Source organism: Ursus arctos, unplaced genomic scaffold (assembly GCF_023065955.2).
Source record: "Ursus arctos isolate Adak ecotype North America unplaced genomic scaffold, UrsArc2.0 scaffold_6, whole genome shotgun sequence".
Lineage (NCBI taxonomy): Eukaryota > Metazoa > Chordata > Mammalia > Carnivora > Ursidae > Ursus > Ursus arctos.
The window spans coordinates 52,899,774-52,914,567 of NW_026623078.1; the positions used below are offsets into that span (position 1 = coordinate 52,899,774).

At 37.3% G+C, this 14,794-nt stretch overlaps 1 protein-coding gene across 11 annotated transcripts in view; it reads right to left on the minus strand.

Moving 5' to 3' along the window:
- NCALD (neurocalcin delta) overlaps window positions 1-14,794 on the minus strand; it is a 390,461-nt gene that overhangs the window by 76,441 nt on the left and 299,226 nt on the right. For 2 of the 11 annotated variants that reach the window (XM_057308107.1, XM_057308108.1), the window contains exon 6: window positions 2,591-2,636. The exons of 7 other annotated variants lie outside the window; for them this stretch is intronic. The gene's annotated coding sequence lies outside the window, so the exon portion shown is untranslated. Of the gene's footprint in view, window positions 1-2,590; window positions 2,637-3,981; window positions 7,894-14,794 lie in introns of those variants that run through there. 2 more of the 11 variants (XM_026495624.4, XM_026495621.4) reach the window with 2 other exon arrangements.

Sequence of the window (14,794 nt, forward strand, 5' to 3'; positions counted from 1 at the left end):
AGATAAAAAGAACAGACTGTCTTTAGTTTGGAGAACATGGCTCCAGTGAATTTAAATATTTATCATATAATTTTTATATCAAAGTCTTAATGAGCACTAACTTTTACGGCATCACTTCTGGAGACAATAAAAAATACTATATTTTGGAGCGCTATTTCTAGTTGGATTTCCATCATGGGGCACCATTTAAATAACAGTTGATTTCATGAAGAGTAATGGCACATTCCTTTCTGAGCTTAAAATTTCAAACACCTGCCATCAAAGAGGCAAACAGTACAGCTGGGAGTCAGAGATTTTAGACTTTTTCCAAGTTTCTTTATCAAGTTGCCTCAGAAACTCAAAGCCCCCAAAGCAGGTGTTCTTTTCTTGTCCAATGAATAAAAAATGTTTGAGAAAAATCCTCTTTCATAATTCCCCAAGAACCCATGAAGGAAAATTGCTAAGCTTCCATTTCAAATGTTAGGGATTTGGATTGAGTTTAGACAACAGCTTGTACAAAATGTCACAGCTCCAATTCTCTTACGCTGAGATGGGGGGTGCTGATGTAATAGAAAGAACAGCTTTGGACAATCTAAAGGCAGGGCTGGAAAGGTAATGATATATGATGTCAGCCAACCAACTGCAAAGCTACCTAGTAGGTTGGAGAAGAACATTAGGCAATATCCTCTGCAAATTCAAAGCTGACATGAGAACGAGACAATTGCTTACATAGTCATGATGCTAAACAATATTAATACCTCCTGTATTGTTCTTAAATATCCAATAAGTCAAAAAGAATTCTGAGTTCAAATTACTTGGGAAATACCTCCATTCCCCATTTCATTTTGAATGTGGTCCATCCTGGAGACCTCTGGTAGAAAAACTAACAGGCTCTACCCTGAGTAACGAACAAAGTAACATTACAGCTTATGGATTCACACAAGTATGTGCTTTACATTACATTGGAAAGTTACATAAGTTCTCAAATGATCTCACATAACATCCTGTATTCTTCATCTGAGTACTACTGGCTTATTTTCTCTGAGTGGATAAAGGCCGTTTTGTAACTAGCTTTAGTCTTACTTCTGTGGTCCATGGTTTTAACTTGCATAACTTGCGTTAACATTATGAGTCTTTCTCTTCACTCCTATCTAATGAGGTAAGAGTTACCCAGTCCATGTAACAGAAGAATGCTTATGGATTTCAAGGAGAAAAGTGAATGAGAGTTATAGTTTGGTCGCTGTCTGGATATACCATTCCTTTTCACACAGAAATTCAAGAATACTGTGAAATTCACACATTCAGAGAATAAAATCAGATGTGCAACTGGATGTGGAAATGGTGGTGTGTGTTTTGTCCAATGCAGTTCTACGACCTTTTGGCATCACTAGCTTACATATCATTTAATTCAGGGGTGGACAGAATTCAAGGGGATCCAGGAACTTGGATGGGAAAAATGACACTTTTAGTTTTGCCAGTCTCAAACTGAAATTTAGTATTTCTTTTACTTAAAATGTAGGCTACAAACCACAGTACCTGTGATTTTGTCACCAAGAGAAATCACGGATATTCTCACATCATGTTATAGTCAGTATAGACATTCTAAAATACCTTTTACACTCATCACTACTTCAAAATTATGGTAGTTACACCTGCTGCTAGCTTGTATTCTTTAAGAATAAATTATTAGCAAAACACATATCACAATTTTTTAAAAATCTGGTTAATGTATTTCAGTAAAAGTGGTTTCCTTTATAATCTTGTAAACTTTAACTTATGCATTTAAAAGCATCATTCTGAGAAGTCTTATAGGCTTTACCCGGTAGCCAAAGAAGCCCATGACACCAAAAAAGGTTAAAAATCCCGGAAACTATACACAAAGCAACAACCGGGTTTCAGCGCAAATTATTCCTTGCCACTATCTTTTGAAGCCGAAACAAACTTGACCTTGAAATCAGCACGGTCTCACTGCTCTAAGGAGATCACTGTGATGACAGTCATTTTCTTTTTATTTTGCCACAATAAAAAACCTGTAGATTTTACAGCATCTCTGAGATCATAGCATAGGTTGCTCTCTTGTAGTGATAAACTTTATCATTGACATTTTGTCATCGACACCGACTTGTTCTCTTATATTTCACACTGCTGAAATCCAGTGTATTTTATGAGGGCATTGACTATAATCATTTTATAGCTTTAATATAAAACATCATGGAGGGAGATATATAGAAAATCTTTGCTCTATCTTTGCTATCTAAGCTATAATGATAATTACTTATTTTTCATAAAAGCAGCAAACATCAAAGTACTTCATCAAAGACAGAGCTTTTAAATGACATGCTACCAGTCCTATCCATGCTCATTTGAAAGGCTGCAAATCAATTAACATATTTCTAGGGGTGTCAAGAATGTGGCCTCTGAGTTACTATAATTATGAGATAAATTAAATGATGAGATGATGCCTCAGTAGATGTGCCTTGATTGTAAGCACACTAGACTTTTTGGAAAATCCTCCATGGGGTTTCGGGCCAAAAACAGATTTAGCAAATGCCAGTCAGTTCAATGAATATTCAGTCATTGAAAGGTACTGAAAAATTATTGATGTACTCACAATTATTCACTTATCACCGAAGCTAAATACTGTTCAAAATTCTCATCTTCAAGAGAAAAATAAATGCAATCAGAATTCTAAAACTAACAAAGAACATAAAAAATAAGAACAATATATTCTTGTATTACATTGAGATATAATTCACATATCACAAAACATATATTCATATACACAGTTAAACCATTATTTTCTATCTATCGAAATAGTAGGTATAGTATATGTGCTGCTCTAAAATGTGCCTATTTTTCCTGTTGAATTTGCAAGACTTAGAAACCTGGTTATAAATGTAGGCTTCAATTAACTTAAATGCCAGAGGTTTTCTTCGAATTATAAGCTACAAAACCATCCAATTTATCCAATGATAGAAAATCCAAAATTACTAAACTTGGGAAGAAAATGAACTACAACAGTGCAAATAAAACAATTTGCCCTGTATACTGCGATAAGAATAAGGAGATAAAAGGCCTCATTAATCACTGTTATCAAATTATTCATTCAAGATCTGGAGCAAATTTTAGTGACTATATCTGTATTTGAATTAAAGTAACATCTACCAATGATAATCTAGTTTTAGGGCTACTGTTTCCTTCTGTGGGCAATATTTCAGTTCTTAAATGTAAGAACAGCTTGCATGACTCCTTAGTGAAGAATCCAATGCCATTCTCTTCACAGCTGAATTTTCAGAGGAAGACCGTGAAAACGTGCACTTTGCTCTAACAACAAAAAGCAACTGCATGCACACACATGTTAAGTGGTTCCACCCCAGCTTCCTTGGCATATTCCAGATTATTTTTCTCTAAACAGGAAGCTGTTGACAGTTTCCCCAGTATTTTCAGAATACCCTATTTACAAGAAAAAACCCCAACTTTTGTTTCAAAGTATAATGTTCTTTCCCGCTGTGCCTATTGTTGCTAATTATGCATGCTGCAAACAAGATAGAAACCAAATTCCAAACTATTCTAGGCTGATTCAGAATGGGTAACAATTGTAAAAAAAAAAAAAAAAAAAGAAAAAAGAAAAAAGTTAGTAACATATTGCAAGACTATGCTGGAGTCTTTAAACCCAAAACAATGCTGAAGGGAGGATTCCTGGAATTCAACGGGGAATATTTGGCTCAAGCCGCAAAATCCGTATCTCTGAATAATGTCATGTTAGCAAGTGTTGAGCAAGAAAGGGGATTATATTTTAACTTACTTCAGAGAACATTAATCCAAATTTAACCGAATTCCAGAGACTCCGCACAAAATTAGCAACTAGAAGCTGCTTCACATTTTTTCCCCTGGTACAACAATAATTGCTCATGACGATAAACTTGTAGGAGGTAAAAGAGAGGGGAAAACCACAGTAATCTATAAAACATCTAACTATTGTGTATAAAGCAGGCTAATTACCTCACACCAAAGAAGTGCAAGATTTAACAGTCCATGCTCTGTGGCCCCTGAGAAGCAGCGGTGCGGCGGTAGGAGCAGGAGCAGAGCAGCAGCAGCAGCAGCGGCAGGAGCGGCCAGCATCCACCAGATTCTCCCAGGCCTTTGACTGTGTGGACTCAGCCACAGACTCTGCCTCCAGCTGACGTCAAAGTCCCTGTCACATGGCCAGATGAAAGCCAAGAGAGCATTGGTTGTCGTAGCAACCACAGAACAGCTCTGAAATTATTTCAATAGGTCATCTGTCACTGTAGGGTGTGTGTGTGTGTGTGTGTGTACACACATGCACCCCACAATCATCACGGACAGCTCCCCGACAACCTCAGCCTCTGAAGTTGTGACTCAAGCATTGCCTACAACTTTCCTCTTTAAGACTTTAGTGTCTGTTCTTTACAGTTCCTTGCAGGAAAATGCATGCCACTCTGAAGTTGCCACTGGTCTCGTTATCACCAGCATGAAGCACGTGTCTCTCTGGAACAGAAGGGAAGAAACGGAAACATTCTGGGGGTAGTTTTCTGAGCTAATTAAAGCTATTTGTAAGCAAATGGATAAAAACAGAAACTCAAGGGGAGTTGGAAGAAGAGATGTCCTGAGACCATGCTAGTGATGGAAAGAAATACAAGAAACATGGGGATAGTGGCCCAGAATCGGAGGAGAGAATCTAACGGCCCTGACACCAAGTGGGTTGGGGGGAAACAGCTGATGAATTCCGGAGTCCTGCACTGTAAAATGTCTATGCGAGAATGATGACCAAAGTAGCAAAACTGCACCACTTTAAAACGACCTTGTGAGTACATTTAGAACACATTTAGACCTTGTGTTGAGGTCACTGTACAGGTGCCAAATCCTCTCCTCCTAAATGCTCTCATGCACAGCCCTTTGGGGCTCAGTGCAGAGTAAATGGGCGAATGCCCCGCAAACGCAGAGTGCAGTGAGAGCCCAGAGCCGCAGAATATAGTCACGGACCTGCACGTTTTCTAACTCCAGCTTCATTTCCTTTAGGTCAATCCCCGCTTATTTCTAACTTGCTTATTTCGCAGTTCATCCTCCCTCTCAATTAACAGGAAGCCAATTAAACAAAATGAAATGAAGCCCACAGGAAGGTATTCTGGAAAATATATGCAGAAAATGTATCCTCATTCAAAGGGCAAAAAGGCTAAAAGACAGGGGGAAAGAGTTGGCTCTCAGAACCTGAAGGACCTTTCCATCCTAGTGTGATCAGGATTTCTATTCTGGCTCTTAAAAAAAGAGAGAGATGCTCCGGGTGCTACGAAATATAAATGGAAGCTAAACCACCTGAGGAGATTACATTTGTGCCGTAGGACCAATGTCCAAAATGTGGCTATAAAATCCTTCTGTTCCAGCTTTCTCTTCTTCCATGTCTGTCCCAGCCCCAACTGGGAGAAAAGATATATTTGTATTTGAACAGTTATTGTCCTGACGCTATTAGGTGTAGCAGCGCAGAAGTAAAATCAAGCTGCAACGCTACAATGAGTTCAGAGACAGGACAGGTGGGAATTTACCTGTTGGCACAAGAACAGGCGGCTCACTGAACCCAGTGTCCACCTAAATGGGTCAGGATGTCTCACCCGGAGCGATTTCAGCAACAGCCACAATTCACCATTTTGCAGTTTGTTGCAGTTATAGCTCTGGGTTTCTGCTCAGAAATGCACATCGTAGTAATGAGTGGAATGGCAAGAGAGCAGAGAAAGCATGTCTTTCCGGACTTCCAGGAACCCACGTTCTCCAAGCTGCCTGCTTTATCAGCTCTCTGACTCCAGATCCATGGCTGCCTGATCGACTCTTGCTCTTCCCGCAGCTCCAGCATCGGAGCAAACCTGCAGTACCAAACTCTGCCAATAGGTGATGTCCTCGGAAACAAGAAGTTCTTGGTTCTGAAAACGCTGAAAATCCAGGGCTTTCTTTTGAAATTTAGTTTGAAATTTAGCAAAAACTAACACCTTTTCATTTTGAATTTTTGATCATTTTTAAGACGAGGTATACTTCACTACATATTGACTTGGGCTTAAACTCACCATAAGTTAAAATAATCAGTGGACTGAACCTCAAAATGGAAAGTGGATGCATGTAAATCCTTCTTTCTGTAGCATGCTTCCAACCTGTAATCACTCATTTTCCCTTTGCAAACTACCTAGGATTAGAGATTCTTCTTACAGCTAAAGAAGCTACCAGTCACCTGCAGAGTTGAAATCGCAATGATGATCTTTTCGGAGACTAGGTTCTACCAATTTGGCTAATTAATCCAAATGTAGTTGAAAATATCACAGGAAATACAGATGACGGTTTCTCCAATCACAGCCCACCGCATTACAGAATATGTGTCATTTTATTTTTTAAATGACAACTCATTTTTTTAAGGTGAAAATGATTCACTGAATTTAAAAATACCCATTCAAAAATAGTTCTGCACCATAGTTTTCACTTGCTGTATGAATGTCAGGCTGCCTATCATTAGTTTGACCACTTTGCCAGAAATAACTAATACATACAAAATAAGGAGTCTGACTCAGGTTCACACACTTGAATTAACAGGTGGTATGGGCCATTGAGTAGACAACTATAATTGGCCTTTTATTTGATGTTTCTAGATAAAAATGTTCCTGTCTCCCCATCTTAACTTTAGTGCAAAGGCCACAGACCTATTTTTTAGAGACATTGGGTTCAAATCTCATCTGGGCAAGTTACTTCTGTCCTCTGATCCTCAGTGCCTACATCCTAAGGTTGTTGTAAGGATTATAAAGTTAGTGTATTCTAAAATTCTAACTCCCAGCCACAGGGTAGATGGCTTAATATGTATGTCATTTCCAGTTTATCTGTCTGACTCTAATAAGTCTACAAAGACTTTCAGACAAAGGAGAGACTCCTATTCATTTCTAAAACTCTTTGGTTAGCACAGGGCCCAGGACATAATGAGTCCTCAATAAATGCTGAGTATCTGTCTCAACTATTGGGAAATCACTGCTGAGCAACAGAAAGAAATGGTTCCTTTTTCTTCCCACTAACAGAGAAGAGAGAGCCTCCCCTTAACTCCCCAAAAAAGGCAAAGGAAGGAAAAATAAAACTGTGAGGTTATTGCAAAATTTTCTAGCAATGAAAGGGTTCAAATAAATTTACCAAGTAAATCAAACTTATCTCTACTAAATCATGAATACTTTTTATGAGTGTACATAAGTTACATGCTGATGTATTTTATGGCTATTACTGTTGATGTTGGATAATCTTTTATAGTAACTGACATTAATTGAGCACTTAGTACATGTGAAGCATTGTTTTAAGTGCTGCAGAGATATTAAATCACTCACTATAATAACCCTAGGAGGCAGGTACTCCTCTTTTCCACATCTCACAGCTGAAGAACCTTAAGCATAGAGATGTCAAGTAACTTGCCTACCTAGTACATGGCAGAGCCAGGATCTACACCCTGGAAGCCTGGCTTCATAAATTCTGGGAAATAATTTGCATTTGATGTATTTTTAGAAAGAATTGAATTATTTCTTATGTTTATTTTATACCTGAGAATGGTTTTTATTTTCAATATTTTATGAGGGAGAGAAGGCCAACTTTTCTATATCTGGGAATTCTAATGATCTCAATCTAGCTTTGGCCTAACAAGTAATATGGCAAAAAAAAAAAAAAAAAAAAATCTAATCAGGAAGATCTGAATCAAGGAAAATGGGCAAAGTGCAACAGTGAAAATATCCTGAATAAAACTGTGCCCAAATTATTATAGTTTTCACTGAAGCAACTATTTTGATTGAACAGGCTTGGGTAACTTCTGTTGTCCATTATGATGGAGTTTCATGTGTTCAAACCAATACTCTCACTGAGATAACAATAAGAGCTGGTTTAAAAAAAAAAAAGTGGTTGGAAGGCATCAAAGAGCAGCAAAGGCAGAAAAATCTTTAAGCTCCAAGATCTCAGGTAAAAGGAATATCTATTGATATAAGACCAACATTCTCCACGTTATCTGCTGCTTTTCTCCTCAAATTATTTGATAATTCTTAAGTGGTGTGGGGCTTCTGGCATTCTCAGAGACTAGACAGACAAAAATTGGGAGTACAAATATTTAAAAGCACCCAGGACTTTGGGGATTGAGATCCTGATTAAAAAAAAAAAAGTATCATAGAGAAGTGATACTAACTTTCTGAACTTCCCATTGAAGTATCTGCCAGTTCCTAACTGATGTTAGGCAAAAGAACAAGAAGAAAAGCATAAACCACAGCAAAGAGCATAAAAACATAAAGGTAGAGTTTAGCAGTCTTATAGTCCTAGGGAGACAAAAATTCAGGATTCTCCAAGGAGTTGGAGCTGGTAAACACCCTAAGTTTTCAGATCTCCTACCTCAAAGGCTATGCCCTAGAAGTAATGGAAAACAGGAAACAGATGCACCCTCACAAACACCAGGACCCATCCCAGAACTTGTACAATGCCTAGTTGGATCAAGGTAATTTGTCCCTATTCCAACAATCTTCTACAAAAAAATTAACCCTCTCTAAAGAAAGATGACATCATACAGAACCTCTACCATTTTTCATACGCCACTTCCAGTTCAATCGAAAATCATTAATCATGCCAAGATTTAGATCTAACTGACCAAAATCCAAGAGGAAAAATAGACAGTACAGAGAGCTCCACTGGTGATTCACCTTTTGTAGTTATCAGACAGGGATTTTAAAATAGCTGTAATTTTAATATGTTCAAGAAAATAAATGGCCAGAGGGATCATTCCACCTGTAAAAAAATTAAATCTATGAAAAAGGAACATATTCAACTTAAAGAACTGAAAAATACAGTAGCTGAAATTAAGAACACAATAGATTTGTTCAAGAGTAGAGAAGATATCACAAAAGAAAAATAGTGAAATGAAAGGCAGATCAGCAGACACTATCTAGACTGAAGTATAAGAAGAAAAGAAGAATGGGAAACACAGAAAACAATGTAAGAGACGTATGGGAAATGAAAAGGCTAACATTTGTATTTGGGAGAGGAGAGGAGAGGAAAGAGAGGTAGGACAGAAACAATATTTGAAGAGAATTGGCTGGGAAATTTCCAGAATTTACAAAACAACAGATTTAAGAAGCCCTATATAACCCAAACAGGATAACTACAAAGAAAATCACACATAAATACATCATGACCAACCTGCTGAAAGCTAAACACAAAGACAAAATTTCTTAAAAGCAGTGAGACCATAAAGTCATATTAACTTTATAGGCAAACAGAAGACTTTTTAACAGCAAAACTCAACAGTAAGACAAACAATCCAATTAGAAAATCAGCAAAAGACAGGAAGAGACATTTCCCCAAAGAATATATACAGATGACAAATAAGCACATGAAAAGATTTTCTAACATCATTAACCATTAGGGAAATGGAAGTTAAAAAAAATAATAAAACGTAATGAGATATTACTACACAACTCTCAAAATGACTAAAATAAAAAATAGTGACGATACCAAATGCTGGCAAGGATGCAGAGAAACTGAATCACTCATACATCGCTGGTGGGGTTGTAAAATGATACAGCCACTCTGGTAAATGGTTTGGCAGTTTTTCAAAAATATTACACATGCAACTACCATATGACTCAGCAGTTGTACTCCTGGTATTTCAGAGAAATGAAGACTTATGTTAACACAAAAGCTTGTACACAAAAGCTTATAACTTTGTGATGGGTGCTAATTGGAAACAATTTAGATGCTTTCTTTTTTTTTTTTTTTAAGATTTATTTATTTATTTATTTAAGAGAGAGAGCACATGAGTGTGTGCACTCACCGAGTGGGGAGGAGGGTTGGGGGAAAGAGAAATCCTCAAGCAGACTCTGTGTTGACAGCAGAGCCCAATGCGGGGCTGAATCTCAGGCCCCTGAGATCATGACCTGAACTGAAATCGAGAGTTGGCTGCTTAATGGACTGAGCCACCCAGGTATCCCCAGATGCTTTCAATAGGTGAATGGGTAAACAAATTTTACTATCTCTACACCTACTACTCAGTACTAAAATGGAACAAACTACTAATACACACAAAAACCTACATGAATGTCCAGAGAATTTTCCTGAGTGAAAAAACTAATCTCAAAAGGTCACATACTATATGATCCATTTACATAACATTATTGATATGGCAAAGTTATAGAAATGAAAAACAGATTGGTGGTTTCCAGAGATTAAACTGGCTGTGGGTGGGAGAGAAGTGCTTATGTTGTAAAAGTACAACATGAAGGATCCTTGTGGTAATGAAAACTTCTGTACCTTGACAACTTCTGTATCAATGTCAGTATCCTGGTTGTAATACTGTGCTGCAGTTTTGCAAAAGGTAACCTTTAAGGGAAAGTGGGTAAAAGATATTTGGATTCTGTCTGTATTGTTTTTTCAATTGCACGTGAATTTACACTTAATGCAAAATAAAAGTTTAAGTTTTTTTAAATGAAGATAGCATAGGACATTTTAAGTCAAAAACTAGGGAATTTGTTTTAAAAGAATTACACTAAATTTCTAAAAAGTTGTTTAGGGAGAAAAAAATAATCTCAGATGGAAACACAGAGATATAGAAAGGGCAATTATATAGATAAATCTAAAAAAATACTGATTTTATAAAATGATGTCTTGAGGTGCTCAAAATATGTGCGGATTCAAAATATAGGGCAAAGTTAGCACAAATGGTAAGAGAGGATAGATAGAATTAAGACGTTCTAAGATTCTTACATTCTGGTAAAAGCACTAATTAATAAGTCTCTAATATGGTTAGTACAACAGTGTAATCCTTGTATCCACTAAAAGAATAACAGAAGAATCCATAGCTAATAAACTAATAGATCAGGAAAATCATTTTTAAAATTACTTAATTCCCAGAAGAAGCAAGAAAGGAGGAAAGACAAGAAAGAAAATAATAGGATAAATAGTGACATCAAAGATTTAATCTAAAACATGTCAATTATTACCAAAATACCTAAACTGACTAAATATCCTGATTAAAAGACAGCAAACATCAGATTGTATTAATAAGCAAATTCCAACTTTACTAGATATAAGAAATGGGAAGTGATATACAAACTACCAAGCAAAAGTTGGTGTAGCAATATTACTATCAAGAAATAGTAGTTTATAGAGAGGGAAACTTCATAAGTCACTTTTCTAAATATGCATATGCACCTAATAAAATAGAATCAAGATAAACAGAAAAAACCATAATCATAGTACCAATTTAACATATCTTTCTCAATAACTCATAAAACAAATAGGAAAAAAAGGTAGAGATATAGAATATTTCAATGACAAAATTAACCAATCTGGCTTAATTAGCATATGAAGAATAATCACAATTACAAAATACGCATTTTTTCCTCAAATGTATTTAACAATATCGACTACATGCTGGACCCTAGGAATGTCTCAATACATTATAAGTGATCAAAATCACAGAGTAAACTCTTTGTACACAGTGAAGCAAAGCTAATAATCAATATTCAAAAGACAAATAGAAAACCTCTAAATGGAAACCAAGCAATACACTTCTAAGTAACCCATGTATTAAAAATGTTACATCGTAATTTAGAAATATTTTGAACTGAGCAACAAAATACAATGCATCAAAACTTGCATGCACCTAAAGCACTAATGGAAATGTATAAATATATTAAAACACACACACACACACACACACACACACACACACACAGGTTCTACTTTTAGAATGGTGCTTTGAGGAGCTCCATGGACCTACTCCCCAGTGAAACAAGCATAACTAGTGAAAAATACTTTAAAATATCAAAAAGTCTCTGAGAATCTTACTTAGGGCATATAGCAAATGAAGAAATGTTTATTCAAGAAAATGTACTAAACTTAATAAGAACATTGAGAGTCTGTGGCACTTGAGTCATGACCCACTTCCTCCCCAATCCCTCAGCTCAGTTTGATGGAAGCTAAATCCTGGGAAGTTGTGACCAATAAGATTGAGTTCCTTCTCCCTTCAGCTCTCAATCAAAGGCTATAGTGCCTCACTGGAAAAGGCAGGCCATCAGCATTTCTACTGTTCTGGTGTTAAATTCCTGTTGAGTATAGCTAAGAGGTTGGGGCCTCCCTTCCTCTACCTTGGCCCCACTCACAGAGAGTACAGGTTCTACTCCAGGTACAATAGGTATTGAAAAAAAATGCTGGGGCCTTATTCAACCCAGTTCACTTGTAGGACAGAGATTCTATGTCAGAGGCAATCTGAGAAGACCAGAGGGTACCACCATTGTCCAGTGCCCAGAATACTCAGAGTTTTTTTCAGAGAGGCAGTCTTTAGGAACAGACAGCTCTGAAGATCTTTCCAAAGCAAATGACTTTATTTGAAATAAGAGTGTGGGGCAGTTCAAGTTCAAGAGTGCTCTTGAAAACAGTGGAGATTTGGGTGGTAAAAACTCAGAGGAGGTTGATAGAAGAGCAAAAGCTAACCTGCAGACCAGCAGTTTACCAGAGAGAACCAGCTAAGAAGCAGCTAAAAATAGCCCTCTTGGGGTCAAAACAAACCTCAAAGATTGGCCTCAAAAACCCTTTGATGAATGTAATTGGGTGAGACTATGGTGCAATTTATGCCCCAGAGCATTGTAAGAAATACTAGCCCAATCAGCAAAAACTTAGTGAAGCCTAACAGTTGGGTGTGATACCAAACTAGCAGATAGCATAGCAGAGATCAGTGCAAGAGCCAGAGAGTCATACTAAAATTAGTCTTCCCAGGGTGACTGGGCAGTCTCTTAAACAGTGGTATGAATAGCACCCTTGTATTGTGCTATGGTTTACTTTCATGATTCTATTTCATTTGAGCCTGAATCAATACAAGCATTTAATTTTTTAAAAGGCTGAATATGCACACTCTAAGTCTCTACCTCTAGTAGTTGCGAAAAAAGGGCAAAATTAAAACAAAGAAAGTAAAAGGAAGGAAATTATAAAGAGAGCAGAAATTAATTCAGTTGGAAACAATGTACAATAGAGAAAATGAGAAAGTCAGAGTTGATTCTTTAAACAAATTAATAGAATTTATAAACACCTAGAAGAAGGAGCAAGAAAAAAAATGACAAATATCTGTAATTTTTTAAAAGGACATCATTACGGATCCTACAGATGTTAAGAAATAGTAGATTTCACAGGTTCTTGGAATAGAAGATACCTTAGTAGTCAGCCAGTCCTATCCTTCTTCCAGTGGAGAAATCCTCTCTATACTATGCCTGAGTGGTAGTAAGCACCTGCTGCTTGAATACCTTCCAGACATAATGAGCTCTCCACTACAACATGTCAAGTCATCCATTGTGGGAATGTTCCAGCCGTTAGAAAGTTCTCCCTTATAATGAACCAAATGTACCTTTCCCATCACTTTAATATCAGGCATGTTTTGTTCCTTGATGCTACCAAGAGTAAATAGAATCCTTTGGTTCACATGATGGCCCTTCAGAGATCTAAAGGAGTAGCTATTATGTCTGCAGCTGCTAGCTGTCCCCCAATACCCATTTTCTCCTTCATAGAAATAGAATCCTTAGCTGGGAAACAGCCGCCCAGAATAAAGACATTTCCCAGCCTCCCTTGTAGCTTTGTAGCTTTGTGATTAAGGACAGGCCAATTGGATGTAAATAGATATGCCATGTGTAGCTTCCAGGAACTTCCTTAAAAAAAAATGAGCAAACAAACTTGTCTGAACACTTAGACTTTTCTTTTTCTTTCCATTTACCATCTGACTGCTTGGGAGCATGCAGGCAATGGCCCCCACTATGGACCATGGGGAAGTGGGCTATATATCCTAGAGATGGATGGTGGAGAAGTGAGCTGGAAGAAGCCTGGGTCCTGAAGCCTTCATGGAGAAAAGCTGCCATTCTAGTTCTACATTACTTTCCTCTGGACTTGTGTGTGTGTGTGTGTGTGTGTGTGTGTGTGTGTGTGTGTGTGTGTGTTTGAGAGAGAGAGAGAGAAAGGGAAAATTCCTAAATTTTTAAAAAAAGATTCTATTTATTTATTTGTCAGAGAGAGAGAGAGAGCACAAGCAGGGGGAGCAGCAGGCAGAGGGAAAAGCAGGCTCCCCGATGAGCATGGAGCCCAATGCAGGACTCGATCCCAAGACCCTGGAATCATGACCTAAGCTGAAGGCAGATGCTTAACCGACTGAGCCACCCAGGTGTCCTGGGAAAGTTCTTATTTAAGGCACAATCTGTGCATGTTAAACCTACTTCCAACTGTTAGAGTTTCCACCATCAAAAAAGTTGGGAACTTTATGGAGCACCTGGCTGGCTCAGGCAGTGGAGCATGGGACTCTTGATCTCAGGATCATAAGTTTGAGCCCCATGTTGGGTGTAGTGCTTATTTAAAAAAAAAAAAAAACAAGTAACTAAAAAGTTGGGAACTTTGTGCAAGGGAAATGCCACATGTTAAATAAGCTTGTGGAATTTCATGAAATTCCCAGGAATCTTTAGAGAAGAAAATAAACTGTAATATATCCAAAAGCATTGCAAAAGAAGTGCTAGATAACAGCTCTTGATTTCTCCAAACAAGGAAACGATTACTCTTTAGTTATAATATTCATGAAAGACTCCTTAAAGTCTTTCTGGACACTGAGGAATCACATGGCTTAGAAGATAAAGAAACAGAAGAAAAGAGACAACAAAATCATTCAAAGAATAAAAATGGCCTCTTCTTTCACCCTGCCTGCCTTTTCAAAGATTGAATGAGAGAAATAAATTCTTTTTTCAAAGAAAGAGAATTTTTCATAGAAAACTAAGGATTTTGTTTT